This window comes from Carettochelys insculpta, chromosome 14 (assembly GCF_033958435.1).
Source record: "Carettochelys insculpta isolate YL-2023 chromosome 14, ASM3395843v1, whole genome shotgun sequence".
NCBI lineage: Eukaryota > Metazoa > Chordata > Testudines > Carettochelyidae > Carettochelys > Carettochelys insculpta.
In genome coordinates this window covers 43,305,360-43,310,642 of record NC_134150.1, presented here as the reverse complement: position 1 = coordinate 43,310,642, position 5,283 = coordinate 43,305,360, and positions in this window count along the sequence as shown.

The window sequence follows — 5,283 nt, the reverse complement described above, 5'->3', positions numbered from 1 at the left end:
ATTCCACACAGCTGATAACAAGGAGGCGCCCTGCGGGTATTGGCGCGAGAGCAAAGGAAAAAGAGCAGAACGTGTCTTCTCATCCGGGTGCTTCGGGAGTGGCGCCCCCTCCCGGCAGCGCCGCACCTCGAGTGCCCTCGCGGGAGCGGGAGGTGTCTGTGGCGGCCATTCCCAGCCACACCCCCTGGAGGCGTAAGGCCCCCCCGCCACCTCCCTGGGGCGGCCCAGCCCCCATGTCCCCAGTGTGCAGGGTCCCTCCCCTCAGCCCCCCCCGCGTGCGGGGGTCTTCCCCCCCGTCCGCCCGGTGTGTAGGGCCCCTTCCCCACCTGCCTGGGGCTACTCAGACCTCACACCTGGTGTGCCGGGGTCCCCCCCCCCCCCACCTAACTGGGTGACTCCATTCGAAAATGCCCATAGCGGTAAAAACTGTTTAGTAGAAAAGGGGAAAAGGTGTGCAGAGGAATCAACAGCACTAGAGCTACGTCTGCACGTGAAGCCAGCATCGAATAGCTTATTTCCATGTGGCGACATCGAAACAGGCTATTTCGATGAATAACGTCTACACGTCCTCCAGGGCTGGCAACATCGATGTTCAACTTCAACGTTGCGCGGCACCACATCGAAATAGGCGCTGCGAGGGAACGTCTACACGCCAAAGTAGCACACATCGAAATAAGGGTGCCAGGCACAGCTGCAGACAGGGTCACAGGGCGGACTCAACAGCAAGCCGCTGCCTTAAAGGGCCCCTCCCAGACACAGTTGCACTAAACAGCACAAGATCCACAGAGCCGACAACTGGTTGCAGACCCTGTGCCTGCAGCATGGATCCCCAGCTGCAGCAGCAGCAGCCAGAAGCCCTGGGCTAAGGGCTGCTGCACACGGTGACCATAGAGCCCCACAGGGGCTGGAGAGAGCGTCTCTCAACCCCTCAGCTGATGGCCACCATGGCGGACCCCGCTATTTCGATGTTGCGGGACGCGGATCGTCTACATGTGCCCTACTTCGACGTTCAACTTCAAAGTAGGGCGCTGTTCCCATCCCCTCATGGGGTTAGCGGTTTCGACGTCCCGCCGCCTAACGGCGATGTTAACATCGAAATAGCGCCCAACACGTGTAGCCGTGACGGGCGCTATTTCGAAGTTAGTGCCGCTACTTCGAAGTAGCGTGCACGTGTAGACGCGGCTTATGTGTGAGTGGAGCAATGAAGGGTCCTGTGGCACCTTATAGACTAACAGAAAAGTTTTGAGCATGAGCTTTCACGAGCACAGACTCACTTCATCAGATGCTGCTATGTGTGAGTGGTTCACATGAGATTTTCTCAATACCTCATTGTAATCAGCATGGAAGAGACATTTTGAGGAGAGAGCAGGGCAGGGTAGGCTGAAGTATAGCAGATGTTCTGTCTGTAGTGGGCAGCAGGCAAGACAATGCGGGAGACGTAGATGGCAGAGACATTAAGACTGGCATCTGATGAGGAGCCCAGGCTGGTCAACTAGGGAGGAGCAGATGTGCCAACAAGAACTTTTACTCCAATGTGGAAGCAAAGGGGGCTTCTCCATGGCAGCAGGAAGTATTACAGGAGTGCTACAGAGGGAATGTTACATAAATGTCCATCATTGCCTCTCCTTTGCCACTTGACTCTGGTGAGAAAAGCCTAGATATGTACCTTTGGTTGCACTACAAGTCTGAACATGTCTCCTAACCAGTCTTCATCAAAAGTTAAGAAGAATGTTCTCCTGTTTTATGTATGCTACCATTCTTGATGGCTAATTTGTATCCGTTTATTCTTTTGCATAGATAGTCCAGTTTGGACGATGTATGTGGCAGAGGGGCATTGCTGGCATGTGATGACATTATGATGGGCTGCTGTCACAGAAGGCCCCTTGGGAATGTTCCCTGGTGGGCTGACCATACCACTGACACCCAGCTTCTTGCTTTCTGGGGCTCCCTACAACTCTGTCCTGCTGGGCCAGGTCCTCTGATCTCCCCCAGCCGAGGCATGGTGAGGCTGGGATTTCCTCCTCCGCCTGCACAGCAATGTAGATGCTGAGGATGTAGCTCTAAAGCACAGCAGCAAACCCCAAACGGATCTAACCCCCAAATAAATGAGTCTCTCTCTTTGCAAAACTTTTGCACAGAGTGGGCTCATCAGGTAAGCCCCCTTTATCATTAAAAGACAGAGAGATGTACAGTGGTAACAATTATTTACAATGGGCTTGATTAGAAACGAGTTTTTATTAAACAAAAGCAATAAGATTTAAGTAGTTATAAGTGAAAACAGATCAAAGTTAGGTTACCAAAATTAAATGAAAACATAGCTAGTTCTAACTTCCCTAAGACACTTACTGTATACAGATTCTTACCCTAAATAACTGTTCTCATAGTCAGGTAAAATTTTCAAATCAGAGCGGTTCCTTTTCTTGGTTCAACAGCCTTTCATAGTTCGTCATTTCTTTTCAGGGTGTGTCGGACAGATTCCAAAGCCAGCTGAAGACAAAAACAGGTAGCCTCACACTGCTTCAATACACTTTTTTCATAGGGCAGGAAATCTTTGTTTTACAACCCCCTGCCCCATAGAAAAACACTGGATCAAATGGTTTTCAGTGCCAGGTGGTATTGTCACATGTCTTTATAGCCTGAAATACCTTTTAGGCTTACAGAACAAGCAAAACTGTTTACAAGTTGTTAAACTGATAACCTGTCCTTAGTGCTCCCAGAGCACAAATTAGCACTCTGAGCAGCACATTTAAGATTGTAAACAGACTTACATTTCATATTTCTAACTTCACATAGAAGAATGATATATGTATAAAATAGAATATTGTCTGGCTGGATCTGGGCAAGAGAAAGAGGATGTCTGTCTGGATCTGGGACAGACCCAGCAGATTGTAACATTAACATTAATAAGTTACACGAGGTATTTTGTCCAAAGCATCTCCAATGCATATTTATATTCACAAGCCAATTTTCATAAAGCATGTGGGGGTCCATCACAGGGGTGTATCACATTAGTAGATGTGCAGGTTAATGACTTACTGTTGGTGTGGCTTGTGCAGAAGTAGAGGGGAGATGCAGAAAGGGGTGGCAACAGGGTGTGTTGCAGGGATTGGTTCCCAGGTTAGTGTCCTGTTGTGTGTGGCGTTATTGATGGGCTTGTCTACGCTACTACCTTCTTTCAAAGGAAGGATGGTAAGTAGGGTGTTGGGAGTTTACTAATGAAGTGCTGCATATGCAGCACTTCATTAAGCAAATTCCCCCCATGGCAACTTCAGAGTTTTAAGTGTTGAGAAGTAAAGGGACTTTGAAGTTGCCCTGGCATTTCAAAGTACCAGCAGGTGAGCCGCGGCTAGATGCGCGCTGGTACTTCAAAGTTTCAAACTTCAAAGTTGCCGCGGGGGGAAATTTGCTTAATGAAGTGCTGCATATGCATGGCAGCACTTCATTAGTAAACACCCAACACCCTAATTACCATCCTTCCTTCGAAGGAAGGTGGTAGTGTAGACAAGCCCGATGAGTATTTGCTTCAGTCTGGGGGCTGTCTGTGAGTGCGGAAAGAATGGTAACACATAAACGAGTAGCAGATTTTAAAGTGTTCAACCTTCAAGAAAAAAAATTCAAAAACAGACTTCAAAGAGAAACTGCGGAGCTGCAATTCATTTACAAATGAGACTATTAATAAGAGTTTGAGCAGGGAGTGGGAATGGCTGGTTAACTACGAAAGCAATTGTCCTTATTTTGGTATTCACACCCCCCCATCAACCGTTAGGAGTGGGCCACATCTACTTTCACTAAATTGGCCTCCTTAGCCCTTGTCTGACATTTGATAAAACACTAGTATATTTATGCTGCCTCTATAATTTCCACTCCATGCATTTGACAAAGTGAGTTTTTGCCCACAGAAGCTTTTGCTCTAATAAATCTGTTAGTCTTTAAGATGCCACACGTTTTTGTCTGAAGACAGGATACTGGGTTAGATGGACCTTTGATCTGACTCGGTCTGGTTGTTCTTATGTTCTCCAGACTGCTCCAGATCCATGCTCCTCAGCACTGCTGCTTCTCTGGTTGCTACAGCTCTCTTTCCAGTTCAGGTTTGCTTACTGGTTGCTTCTCTGGCTCTGCTCCCAGCACTGACCTGCTTCCTGGGCTGTTCTCTGACTTTTGTTGCTGCAGCTCTATTTGCAGCACAGTTCTGCTCTCTGTACTGGGTCTGTGGCCCTGTCTGTTTAGCATGCCCCTGCTCTCTACTCAGCTTGGCCCCACTTTTTCTGACCCAGGCAAATTCAGCTCCTGCAGAGGACAGGAACCCTTCCTTAGCCTGCTTACCCTGTCAATCAGTTTATCTGGAGAATTGGCCTCCCCGCCTTACCCCAGGAACTGTCAGTCTCAGGGTCCTGATTTCCCATCAATCTTTCCCCTTCCTTTTGGTCCCGGGAGCTAGCCAACAACCCTCCCCAAACACGTACATATGGAGTTTTAGTAAGAGGTCAACAGTCCCCTTACATACAGATGAATAGGGAAGGAAGCACGTGTGCCATGGGCCTTTTGAGATTAAGTGTCTTTAGGGTCTTGTCACATGGTGTAATGTTTACCCTTCTGTCATGTGAGTTATTCCCTGTGTGACTGTATTTTTGTCACATGGTCCACTGGAAAATTCCTATCTTCATGTTCTGTTTATTCAGTAAGTGAGGGGAAATATTTTGGGGAAAAAATCATTTCACAGGAAACGTACGTTTGTCTTCAGTTACCAGTTAAGCTAGTTTAACATGAGCCAGAGATCCGCCTAACTACCTGTTCCTTTCTTTGCCAGTGATGTGCAAGAATGGTTACAATGATAACAAGAAGAGATAGGCCAGAGTCTAAAAGTCCAGATGCAAGGTGGAGAGCTGTCTGGAGTGACAGTGTGGTTCCAAGTATCAGAGGGGTAGCCATGTTAGTCTGTATCCACAAAAACGAGAAGTCCTGTGGCACCTTGCAGATTAGCAGATTTACTGGAACATAAGTTTTCATGGGCAAAGATCCAGTTTGTCAGTGTGGTTCCAGTCCATCTCTAATAACAAAGCAAAATAAACCTGGAAGAGGAAACTCGACCCATCTCTCAAAATAAACATGCCGACACACAGCTGACAAAATGGCAGAGTGCACCATCATTAAAAGTCAGCTGACAGTGATTTTGCTCTGGAATGCAGGTATATCCTGACAGGAATGGGTTCTATGCTGTTTTTTCTTTGTTTTTCTTTTGTTTTGTTTCCATTCCATCAGAAAGCATGTGCAGAAGACAATCTG